The sequence below is a fragment of the Aquarana catesbeiana genome, linkage group LG04, assembly GCF_042186555.1.
Source record: "Aquarana catesbeiana isolate 2022-GZ linkage group LG04, ASM4218655v1, whole genome shotgun sequence".
Classification (NCBI taxonomy): domain Eukaryota; kingdom Metazoa; phylum Chordata; class Amphibia; order Anura; family Ranidae; genus Aquarana; species Aquarana catesbeiana.
In genome coordinates, this window is record NC_133327.1 from 216,598,294 (window position 1) to 216,611,878 (window position 13,585).

Here is a 13,585-nt window from a genome sequence, read left to right on the forward strand (position 1 = left end):
GGGTGTTCATAGTTGCATACAGAATACATAACCAATATACCCCAAACACAATAAATTCAGTGAAGAATTGCCTCTATTGTCAGACACTGCAACTGGGAGAGTCAGACCGAGCCCATTGTAGGGATAGTGCTGCACTAGACAACTTTAAGGCACCATAAAGAGAGGGTATCCTACTATAAGTGGGCCATCCAAGAACATTATGGCTCTGGGAGAGAAACAAACAGGTTGGAGCAGAGAGAAAGCAGATGGATGGGTAAGAAAAAACAGAGGAGGAGGAGCAGGGGAAATAGAGAGGGAGAGGGAAAAAAAGAAAGGGGATGGGAGGGCTCGCAACCCAGGATCCACCAGGCACCCAACACAGCCCAGCCAGCAGTGTGTTGTCATGGAAATGGCCAAAGTTTGGAAGATGCAGAAAAGTCAATCCATGTGAATTATAGTTGTACAAATTGAGAATAGCTATTATGTAGACTGGCATTTAATTTCTCCATCCATAATAGAATTCAGTTCCTCAACCCATCCCTTGATGGAGGGGTCAGTAGTGAATTTTCAATGTCTAGGGATGGGTGCACAGGCTGCAACAATGGGAAGCGGAAGATACTCTTTTTAAGGTGGGCAATAGACCCAGGCATGACGGAAAGTCGAGCCCTCTTTAGGAGTTTCCGGCCATGAACGACCCATGATTAGATGGCTTAACTTAAAACTGAAGGTTCAAAAGGGCCTAAGAGGGGAGCAGGACCCCTGTCCAATGTGTTGTATCTTCTAATTATTTATTTATTTTGCTGTATGTTCCCTAGGACAAAAACGGGACATAAGCATAAAGCTCTCACAAGAAATCTCTCTGAGACAGTTGTCACCAGAACAAGTATCCCTTCCCATTGAAAGATTTTCTCACCTCCAGTTCCTGTGACAACTCTAAAAGTTGAAATCGGAAATCACTTCTGCTCCTGTAACAATGGTGACCAAGAAAAACAGACAGGGTGAATAGAGACCACACTCTCTCCAAAACTAAAAACCGAAGAAAAAAATGGTTTTGGCTTCACATACACTTTGGTCTAATTAGAATGATTTGTGAGACCAAATTTTACTTATCCAAGAAAATCTGCTACGTGTCATGGCATTGTTCCTCTAGGTACCAGAATAACATTTTGGGCACCGCACATTTGCCAAAGACATCTTCTAAAGTCTCTACTTGGAAGACTACACAGCTGTACTTGTACTATAAACCGTAAAATCTGCTGAGACTTTCATATTTTACCTACACATCCCCAAGTTGTGTTTTAGTTATACTTACACACATAGATGTGTTGTTTATTTGCAATGGTTTTAAACCACAGTAAACCAGCACAAAATGTAATAATCATGTGAAATAAGAGTCCATGATACTGTAAAACACAGTAAACCAGCACAAAATGTAATAATCTTGTGAAATAAGAGTCCATGATACTGTACATTTGAGATCAAAAATACTGAACATTAACCACTTGCTGTCTGGTGCATTTTAAAAATGTTCACACAAATTCAAATCCGTATGAAACCCAAATGTTATATATATTTTTAAAGCATAGATCCTGCAAAATGGTGACTATTTTACATTTTTTATGTCACACAATTTTAGCACAAAATCTCAGGGAAAAAAAAACAATAAAATTAATTTTAGTCCATACAAACACAATGCAATGCCAAATTTTTAGTAAAATATATAAGATGATGTTGCCTTGAGTAAATTGATACCAAACATGTCACAATTGCATGCTTCCAAGGAATGGAAACAAACTAAGGTACCTAGAATGTTTCATAGGTGACTCTTTAATGCCTTTACAGGTTATCAGTGTAGGGGTAATCATGAAGGATGGCACTAGAATTATTTCCCTCACTCTAATGCCCCGTACACACAATCAGACTTTCCGATGGAAAATGTCCGATCGGAGCGTGTTGTCGGAAATTCCGACCGTGTGTGGGCTCCATCGGACATTTTCCATCGGATTTTCCGACACACAAAGTTGGAGAGCAGGAGATAAAATTTTCCGACAACAAAATCCGTTGTCGGAAATTCTGATCGTGTGTACACAAATCCGACGGACAAAGTGCCACGCATGCTCAGAATAAATAAAGAGATGAAAGCTATTGGCCACTGCCCCGTTTATAGTCCCGACGTACGTGTTTTACGTCACCGCATTCAGAACGATCGGATTTTCCGACAACTTTGTGTGACCATGTGTATGCAAGACAAGTTTGAGCCAACATCCGTCGGAAAAAATCCTAGGATTTTGTTGTCGGAATGTCCGAACAAAGTCCGACCGTGTGTACGGGGCATAACACTCAAAGGGATACCTTATGCTGGCAATACATGGATTGAAATGTGTCCGGTTCAGCAGGGCCTGGCCAAATTTCAATCCATGTATGGGCAGGCTGATTGTAACTCGATCCATCAATCTACTTGGGATTAAGCTATTTGCTGAGAGGCATGTTGAGTCCATGGAATATTTTAATTTTTGACACAAGTTGCGCGAAAGTGACAATTTTTTTTTTTTGCACAAAGTTGTCACTAAATGATATATTGCTCAAACATGCCATGGGCATATGTGGAATTACACCCCAAAATACATTCTGCTGCTTCTCCTGAGTACGGGGATATCACATGTTTAGGACTTTTTGGGAGTCTAGCCGCGTACAGGGCCCCGAAAACCAAGCACCGCCTTCAGGATTTCTTAGGGCGTAAAGTTGTGATTTCACTCCTCACTACCTATCACAGTTTTGAAGGCCATAAAATGCCCAGATGGCACAAAAACCCCCCAAATGACCCCATTTTGGAAAGTAGACACCCCAAGCTATTTGCTGAGAGGCATGTTGAGTCCATGGAATATTTTATATTGTGACACAAGTTGCAGGAAAGTGACAATTGTTTTTTTTTTGTTTTGTTTTTTTTGCGCAAAGTTGTCACTATATGGGCATATGTGGAATTACACCCCAAAATACATTCTGCTGCTTCTCCTGAGTATGGGGATACCACATGTGTGGGACTTTTTGGGAGCCTAGCTTCATACGGGGCCCCGAAATCCAATCACCGCCTTCAGGATTTCTAAGGGCGTAAATTTTTGATTTAACTCCTCACTACCTATCACAGTTTCGAAGGCCGTAAAATGCCAAGATAGCACAAAACCCCCCAAAATGACCCCATTTTGGAAAGTAGACACCCCAAGCTATTTGCTGAGAAGCATGGTGAGTATTTTGCAGCTCTCATTTGTTTTTGAAAATGAAGAAAGACAAGAAAAATGTATTTAATTTTTTCTTTTTTCAATTTTCAAAAGTTTGTGACAAAAAGTGAGGATTGCAAAATACTCACTATACCTATCAGCAAATAGCTTGGGGTGTCTATTTTCCAAAATGGGGTCATTTGGGGGGGGGGGGTTTGTGCCATCTGGGCATTCCATGGCCTCCGAAACTGTGATAGGCAGTGAAGAGTGAAATCAAAAATTTACGCCCTTAGAAAGCCTGAAGGCGGTGCTTGGTTTTCGGGGTCCCGTACGTGGCTAGGCTCCCAAAAAGTCTCACATGTGGTATCCCCGTACTCGGGAGAAGCAACAGAATTTATTTTGGGGTGTTATTTCACATATTTCCATGGCATGTTTGAGCAATATATCATTTAATGACAACTTTGTGCAAAAAAAAAAAAAAATTTCTTTTTCCCGCAACTTGTGTCACAATATAAAATATTCCATGGACTCGACATGCCTCTCAGCAAATAGCTTGGGGTGTCTACTTTCCAAAATGGGGTCATTTGGGGGGGGGTTGAACTGTCCTGGCATTTTATGCACAACATTTAGAAGCTTATGTCACACATCACCCACTCTTCTAACCACTTGAAGACAAAGCCCTTTCTGACACTTTTTGTTTACATAAAAAAATTATTTTTTTTTGCAAGAAAATTACTTTGAACCCCCAAACATTATATATTTTTTTAAAGCAAATGCCCTACAGATTAAAATGGTGGGTGTTTAATTTTTTTTTTTCACACAGTATTTGCGCAGCGATTTTTCAAACGCATTTTTTGGGAATAAAACACACTTTTTTAAATTTTAATGCACTAAAACACACTATATTGCCCAAATGTTTGATGAAATAATAAAAAAGATGATCTTAGGCCGAGTACATGGATACCAAACATGACATGCTTTAAAATTGCGCACAAACGTGCAGTGGCGACAAACTAAATACATATTTAAAAGCCTTTACAGGTTACTACTTTAGATTTACAGAGGAGGTCTAATGCTAAAATTACTATCCTCGATCTGACCTTCGCGGTGATACCTCACATGCATGGTGCAATTGCTGTTTACATTTGACGACAGACCAACGCTTGCGTTTGCCTTTGCACGAGAGCAGGGGGGGACAGGGGTGCTGCTTTTTTTTTTTTTTTTTTCTTTATTATTTGCTTTTTAATCTTATTTTTAAACTGTTCCTTTCATTTTTATTTTTTTTAATCATTTTTATTGTTATCTCAGGGAATGTAAATATCCCCTATGATGGCAATAGGTAGTGACAGGTACGCTTTTTTGAAAAAATTGGGGTCTATTAGACCCTAGATCTCTCCTCTGCCCTCAAAGCATCTGACCACACCAAGATTGGTGTGATAAAATGCTTTCCCAATTTCCCAATGGCGCTGTTTACATCCGGCGAAATCTAAGTCATGAAATGCTCGTAGCTTCTGGTTTCTTAGGCCATAGAGATGTTTGGAGCCATTCTGGTCTCTGATCAGCTCTATGGTCAGCTGGCTGAATCACCGGCTGCATTTTCAGGTTCCCTGTTGGGACAGGAGAGCCAGAGAAGAACATGGAAGACGGTGGGGGGGCATTCCCTCGTTGTAAAAGCAGTCTAGAGGCTAATTAGCCGCTAGGATTGCTTTAACATGAAAGCCGACCGCTGGCTGAAAAGAATGATACCAAGATGATACCTAAACCTGCAGGCATCATTCTGGTATAACTACTCAAAATCCAGCAACATACCAGTACGTTGCTGGTCCTTGTTGGGCATATATTGTAAACTTTTTTTTCATGCAGCCTGAGGGCTGATCGAAAAAAAGAGATTGATCGGTGGGTATGCCCACCATTAGAATACCTCCCTTCATCCACCCACTTCTAATGATGGGCATACATGCACCGCTTTTATATGCCGAAGCATGGGGGCATCCTCCCGCAAAAGGCAGGAGCAAATCGTTTCTCCACCCACTGCTGCCCCCACGCTTCGGCATATATGCTGAAGTATGTAACTGTGGTGGTGAAATCATCTCCGACAGCGCTGGAGTCACGGCTTTATGTATCGTGGGAGCAAACGCTGTTGCTGTCAAGATAAATAAATCCGCGCTGCAACTGAATGGCGTACCTGCTAAGCAAATGATGGTTAACAAAAAAAACAAAGTAACATTACAGTATAACAGTAATACTTACCATACCTGCAAAGCAAATACAAAAAAAAAACAGTAAAAAATAAAACATTTAACGCAACCTGTGCCTACCTAAAATATATATATATATATATGCCGAAGCATGGGGGCATCCTCCCGCAAAAGGCAGAAGCAAATCGCTCCTCCACCCACTGCTGCCTACACGCTTCGGCATATTTGCTGAAGTATGTAACTGTGGTGGTGAAATCACCTCCGACAGCGCTGGAGTCACGGCTTTATGTATCGTGGGAGCAAACGCTGTTGTTATCAAGATAAGTAAATCCGCTCTGCATCTGAATGGCGTACCTAAAAACAAAAAAGTGGTTAACAATAAAAAAACAAAGTATAAAAAAATTGCATACCTATAAAGCAAACATGATAAAAACATAACAATAAAACATTGCAGTATAGAATACAATAAAAAAGAGCAGAACAATAAAACAACAACTATTTTTGGTTTTTTTATTTTATTTTTTTTTTTGTATTTTTTTTTTTTTTTTGTATTTTTTTTTACACTTTTTTTTAGTAACTAACTTTTTTAACTGGTACCAGGTTTGGGTCTCTTAAAATGCGATGGCATCTTGGGAGACCCTGTGAAAGTGTGTCCTAGTCTGTGCAGTGCTGTACCCTATGCTAATACTCAACTAGTGTATGGTAGCGTTCAAAACATTCACCAATGCATAGACCAGGATTGTCAGGACAGGAGGGACAACAATACCGGGTGTCACGCCTAAATCCGCGCTTGCTGCAGACACGACATCTTTTTTGGGGGGCTTGTTGGGTAGGGGTACTCGGGAGGACATAAGGAAAATGCCTCTCATGCAGCTGGCTTACTGCATTTGGTTGGGGAAGGTAAGGTGGAGCACCGTCTGGAAACAGAAGGGCTCTGACGATGTCTGCCTGGAATTTAAGGAAGGATCCAGTCTGTCCTGAAGCTCTGTATAGCACATGAGCATTCAGGAAAGCCAATTGAAATAAATAAACAGACACTTTTTTGTACCAGCGTCTGGCCTTACGGGCAACTAGGTACGGCGCCAACAACTGGTCGTTGAGGTCCACCCCTCCCATATTGAGGTTATATTCGTGGACACAGAGGGGTTTCTCCACAACACCAGTCGCCGTAGTAATTTGGATCGTCGTATCTGCATGAAGGGAGGTAAGAACGAAAACATTCTTATTGTCCCTCCACTTCATAGCGAGCAAATTATTACACTGCAAGCAGGCTCTCTCCCCCAGCCTAAGACGGGAATCTACAAGCCGCTGGGGAAAGCCCCGGCGATTAGGTCTCACGGTACCACATGCTCCAATCTGTTGATCAAAAAGGTGACTAAAAAGTGGCATAATTGGCATAATAATTGTCCACGTACAAGTGGTACCCCTTTCCGAATAAGGGTGACACCAAGTCCCACACTATCTTGCCAGCGCTTCCTATGTAGTCAGGGCAGTTTGTCGGCTCTACGTGACTATCTTTGCCCTCGTAAACCATAAAACTACATGTATAGCCTGTGGCCCTGTCACAGAGCTTATACATCTTGACCCCGTATCTGGCACGCTTGCTGGGAAGGTACTGTTTGAATGACAAGCAGCCAGAAAATTTAATCAGGGACTCATCAACGCAGACAACTTGATGGGGAGTAAACAAGTCTGCAAAACGTTGGTTGAAGTGGTTTACGAGGGGCCGAATTTTGAAGAGCCAATCGTATCCAGGGTCTCCACAAGGACGACAGAGTTCATTGTCGTTGAAGTGCATGAACTGCAAAATCTGCTCGTATTGTGCCCTGGTCATGGAAGCAGAAAACACGGGCATATGGTAAATTGGATCAGTGGACAATATGACCGCAACTCACTCTTTTTATTTATGCCCATGTTGAGGGAAAGGCCCAGAAAGAGCGTAAAAATTCGTGGAACGTAATTGGTCTTCAATCTCTGGCAAGGGAGGACTGGGGAATAGTGACGATGTGTTGACCAGCGTATAAATTGCTTTGGTCCACAATAGATCTATAGAAATCTTTGGTGAAAAACAGCGAATAAAAGTCCAGTGGTGTAAAATCAACTGTTTCCACCTGAATTCCGGGTTGGCCAGTGAATGGGGGAAGTACGGGTGCTGCAGAAGCGGTGGGTTCCCAATTCGGATTGGCGAATGCAGCAGGAAGGGCACTATGGGCACGATGGGCCTGTCTTTGTCTTCTTGGTGGCAGCGGGACACTACTTGTGCTTGCCACCTCGCCAGCTAGAACTGCACTTATGGGACTCGCCACGTCACCAAGTGTTACTGCAGTGCTGGATGTACGACCAGGGTGTACTAGGCTGCTGGTGCTTGCCAGTTCACCAGAAGGAATAGCGGCACTAGTACTTCTCTGCTCCATACGAGAGCCCTGCAGTTCTTGCACTTCAAGGACAGAAGAAGAAGATTGGGGTCTGGTACGCCTGACCTTGGCAGGGACCACAACTCCGTCGTCAGAGCTATCTGTCATGGAGCCGCTGTCCTCTACAGGATCGTATTCTGAGCCTGAATCTGACAGATGAGTGACTTCCTCTTCACTATCTGTCATGCTCAGAAATGTGTAGGCCTCTTCACTAGTGTACCTTCAATTTGCCATTTTGGGCTCTAAATTTAGGGGTACACTAGTGAGACTCACAGGCAAAAAAGCTCCTGACTGTTAGCGACTGATTCAAACGCTACCAAAAAACTGTTAGCGATCGCAGGGATCAGGCCTGACTGCGAATGCTGCAGTTATGTGTGCTTAGTGTTTTGTAAGTGTTAGTGATCGATCGATACTGCACTTGGGTGGGCTGGGCAGGGCTGGGCCGAGGGGCAAAACGCAGGTGCTAGCAGGTATCTGGGCTGATCCCGCTAACACTGTGTTTATGGGAACCCTAAACTGCTGGGGATGCTAGTATAGATCTGATCGGATCAGATATCGATCCGTTCAGATACTATAGCACTAAGGGAGGTGTATGCTGCGTGCGTGCGTGGGTGTTAGCGGTACTGGCGCTAACCTGACGCTCAAAAACGAATAGGGATAAATTCAGCGCTGACTAACCAACGGACAACTCACAAAAGATAAATGCAAGCAGACACTAAGGCAAATTCAACAACACCTCAGTAACATATAACAGAAAGTAGTGCTGCGCAAATATAAATGTCCTTGAAAAAATATATCAGATGTAACAGGTGAAGTGAGCAACAGGAACCACCAGTGGACACTCAAGACGACAGGGGATGAATTTACAGTGACTGTGATCCCTCCACCGCACATGGATGGCCCCTCACCTGAAATATTCGACCTGAAGCAGGTCATACAGCATAAATAGCATACAATAGGTAAACCGATCCAGATGATGGTAGCTTCGTTTTCAGAGTTCAGCACTCATCAGGTTAAAAGGAATGTTGTATATGTAATATAAAAATAGCAAACATAGTGCTCTCTGTGTATATTTTATTGAATTAAAAGAGTAAAACAATGCACTTACAGAGACCGGCACTCAGACCCGAGTGCCGGCTGAACAGCGTGTGTTGGTGCACTTACTTGATGTCTTCTCTCCTCGGTGCCGGATCAAAATGACCGGCTCGAGGAGGGATGACATCACTTCCTCTCCCTCTGTTTACATTACGGGAGCGATCGGGAGGGGGTGGCCAACAATGGATGGCCTCCCTCTCACCTCTCATGGCCCGTGAACAAATGCGGGCCGCCTCTGGCACGGGGGGGGGGGGGTCCGATCGGACCCCCCTCCCGCGGGAGGCAGATCACGTATGGGTACGTGATTCTGCCTGCCCATGCCATTCTGCTGACGTATATCAGCGTGAGGCGGTCGGCAAGTGGTTAACATTTTTTTTTATTTAACTTTATTGCTATCATAAGGAGACCAACAAGCCCCCTGTGTGCTCGCTTTGGGCAGTGATAGGTCCTACCTTCTGAAGTAGCACAATTTCAAAGCTGCACCGGTTTAAAATGGGGCCTCAAGGGATGCGTTTTATCTCCACATGATGTTATATAATGTTACCTGAGAAGGAAAAAGAAATGTAACCCCATATTAACCCTTAGCTAATCAGCCCTAATTAGCTCCTTCTCCCTCAACTATTATTTTTATTAATTTTTCCTTAACCATTAAGGTTATGGGCAGGCTAATTGTACCCAAGTTGATCCATTAATTGACTTGGGTACAACCACATATTGGGTTTTTAGGATGTGATTATAACCAGTGGTTATAGCCTCTAGCAATAATCACTGTATTCTCCTGGCAAGGACAGGTCCCCCCACCTCCCCACAGGGAGAACACAAGGGCTCTGCGAGAGGGATTCCCCCATCAACACCGACTGTGGTTGCAGGAAAGAAAATTGTTTCATCTATGGCTGTCTTTGGTTAATATAGATGAACCCCATATTAACCCTTTGCTAATCAACCCTAATTACTTCTTTTTCGCCTTTTTTTTTCTTTTATATTTTATTAACTGTGTATATTTAATATTTAAACAGTTTTTGTTTTGTTCATTTTTTTTTTTTTTTATTGTTGCGTTTTAAAAACACAATTACAAGTGAAAAAATGTATTTCATTTGTAAATAACATTGCAATGCTATGTACTAAAATTATATTTTTAGTGTAATTTTAAACAGGACAACTTCTAGAATTAAATTTATCCTGTTTATCTACAGTAACTTGTTCTTTTTAATCGAACACTGGTCAAAAGTGCATTTTTTTTTCTTGTTTTGTTACTTTTTTTGTCTAAGGAATGCATTAAAAAATTATTTTTGCAAGACTGGGAGGTTAATTTACTAAAGGCAAATATACTGTGCACTGCAAGTGCAGTTGCTCTAGATTTGAGGGGAAGATCTGAAATGAGGGGAAGCTCTGGTAATTTCTATCATCCAATCATGTGCAAGCAAAAATGGTGTTTTTTTTTTTTTTTCCTTGCATGTCCCCCTCAGATACACAGCGACTGCACTTCCAAGTGCACTTGTGGTGCACAGTATATTTACCTTTAGTAAATCAACCCCAAGACCCCATAAAGAAAGCATGTTTTATCCAAATATATGTATTACTTTGTTAACTTAAATGACAGTTATTGCTGAATAAACAGGTCCATATACTGTAATGCAAAATCGTACTCCACAGGAGATGTACAGGGATGAGAGCTGAATTAGTGAAGTTGTGCAGGGGGGTGGGGTTGCAGTAGATTAACCCAAGAACATGAGTTGGGTCTTGGGTGCTGGTGTGGCAATATACAGAATTATATAGACGACATTAGAATCCTCTTCTACAGTGTCCTTTAAAAGAATGAGCAGAGCTTTTGTTAAAATGGTTGTGTGACTATAGCTCATAGTTCTAATATCATAGCTTGGAGTCACTATATCTCATAACTCTAAGAATTTATTTCTTTATAGTAAGAGCAGTTTATTTAGTGGGGAATAAGGACTTTAGCAGTTTTAGAATATATAGCAAGTTTTTAGTATAGGTGGTAATCTCATGCAGTTAAGAGTGAAGCGACCCTCGTAAAACAGTCCTCCATGTTTGGGCCTTAAAATCTTGGCACTGGTACATCCCCATCCCCATTCCCATTCTGAAAATAAGGAATAATGGATGAAGGTTTTTTTTTTCTGTTTTGTTTTTTTAATCTCTAGAAATGTTGTTATTTTTTAATTGAAAATACAACTTTCTTTTTGTTTTCTTTTTCTTTTGTTACTAAAATTCTAGAAGGAAACACATTTTTTGGTTATAACTTTACATTTGCTAAATAAACGCACACTTATCTTCCTGTCTCCATTCTGTAATTGGAGTGGTTAATCTTGTTTTCTGCTGAAGATATGTCCTTTTTTAAAAGCCACTCTACAAGAACTTTTGTAAATATGACGTCCTTGGTTAGATCCCCTCTCTCTTTTTCAATTGTGTTGTTTTCAGGGCAAGGTAAGTGAATGAGCAAGACATTGTGCTTGTGATGTACAAAGGCGACCACACCTTCCTATTAAAGCTCGGCTAAATAAATAGTAAGTGCTTGTGTTGAATAATTCCTACCACTGAGCCTGCAGTAGGTTAATATGTTTCCTAGCACAGAACGGTGCTAGAACTGTATACGTTTTGCTATTTATATAAGAAAAACTAAAGTGGACAAGATACAAGAATGGGATTTTTTTAGAGCCCAGCACGTCTTGATTAAATAGAGTAATGGTAAAGGAGTGTATTATATAGGTAAAAGTGAAAAGCCCAAAGTTCAACGTATCTGTCGTTAATAAGGGTCTGCTTGCCAAGCATGGAACTGCTATTTGTGCTAGTGATTTGTCAGAAATAGAAACGTTATATAAGCTAGTGAGTCATTTCCCTATGCAACCATGCATTTCTGGTCTGTCAGGATAGGAGTATATTTAACTTTTTAGAGGCTCATTTATGAAAACTCACATATTATCTTTGAAAATGGAATAATGAATATGGTTTCTCTGGTCAACAGCCTAAAGCTCTGTACACATGAGCCAAACATCAGGAGACATCAGCCGGTTCAATAAGAACTGGTCAACATTTAGCCCGTGTGTATGTCAGCCAGTCCAACGGAAGCCGCTCATTTGGAAAACCAGCAGCCAACCAGCTCCTGATCAGCTGAGCGCGCTGACCAGAGTGCTCCGGTGGGGGGCATTCCCCTGTTAGAACACAACAGCGACTCCGAGCAGAGCTGTCAGTTTGTTTTTTTCGTTCAACCTAAAACCATTAGTGTGTACCAGGCTTTACTTTGTTCCACTTAAAAAAAAAAAAAAAAAAAAAAAAACAGCCATTATAGCATTAAATACTAATATATGTGGCGCTTACTCAATAGACAGTAAATAATGGGATAAATCTTCAAACAGTGAGTAGTACAAATATGTGAAAAGTGACAGTGCACAAAAATAACGTTTCTTCAGACACAATAAAGGGTATATAATATATGAAGTTTTTTTCACACACCATAAAGGTGCAACAGTTTTAAAGTGACAATGAAGTGAATAAATGTGATAACGTGCCTAGTCCAAAAGTTCACAAAGTGCTTGTGCAAGATAAGTAGAAACCAATAAATCCAAATGCTTCCACCAGCTGTAGTGTGCCAGTGGTTTGCCCTAGCTTCTCACCTCAGACAAAGCCCCCTACAGGTCTAGTTAAGTCTTTATTTATGCGTGACTCCAAGTTCCAAAGCAATGAAATCCTTCTCCTGGGACATCCAGCCAGATTGATAATAAGGCTTCCACTGGTGCTGATATTCTCCTTTATAAACTCTCACTCCCCTCCATATACTGTTCGCATGTAACATAAGAAAATCTCCATGGTGCAGTAATCCAATAAAGTATTTTATTAACACATCAGCAAACTTACAGTTAAAATAGCGATAATCAGCTTCACAAACAGGACTTTCGGTCTCAGCTGTGACCGGAAGTGACATCACCCGGCTCCTCCCGATGCATTTGCGTCACAGATCATGTGACTTTATCAAGCCATATAGCATTAACACTTTTCAGTCCATCTGGCAGTTTTTTAAAAAGGCTTCTCTCCCCTCACACAGACTCCCGCAAGCTTGGCAGAAAGCAGCAAGAGCCTCTGGCTCCTGCTGCCGTCAGTCAAATCTTTTGGATGGATTGAGGGTGAGGGGGTACCACTCAACATGTGTCTATGGACGCACACAGCCTGCCTTTGGAGCATGCCCACATGTGTGCCCCCATATGAAGTGGCTCCTGATGGTGGTACATGGAGAAGAGGAGGAGTCGGGAGCTCCAGCGAGGGACCCCAGAAAAGGAGGAAGGGGCTGTTCTGTGCAATACGTTTGTACAGAGCAGTAAAGTATAAACCTGTTAATTATTTTTGAAAAAATGACTTTACAAGCTATTTAATTTCCCATGTTAGCGGTGTCATTGTTTTTTTTTTTCTCAGGTTCGTTTACTATACTGTATTTAGGTAGTGGAGAATCCAGTCTCTAAAAATCTCAAACAAAAACAAGGTGGAAACTGTACTTTATGGTGATCAACATGCCATTTGATTTTGATACGCTTGTGTGTCATATGTGCTTTAGCAAACAATATATCACATTACCGTTTACACTTTAAAATCATTTATCTTAGGTTTACAGCATGTTTTGTGGAAAACAGCCTTTCCACATTCTAGAATATATACCGTAGCTAAAAAAAAAGTCTAA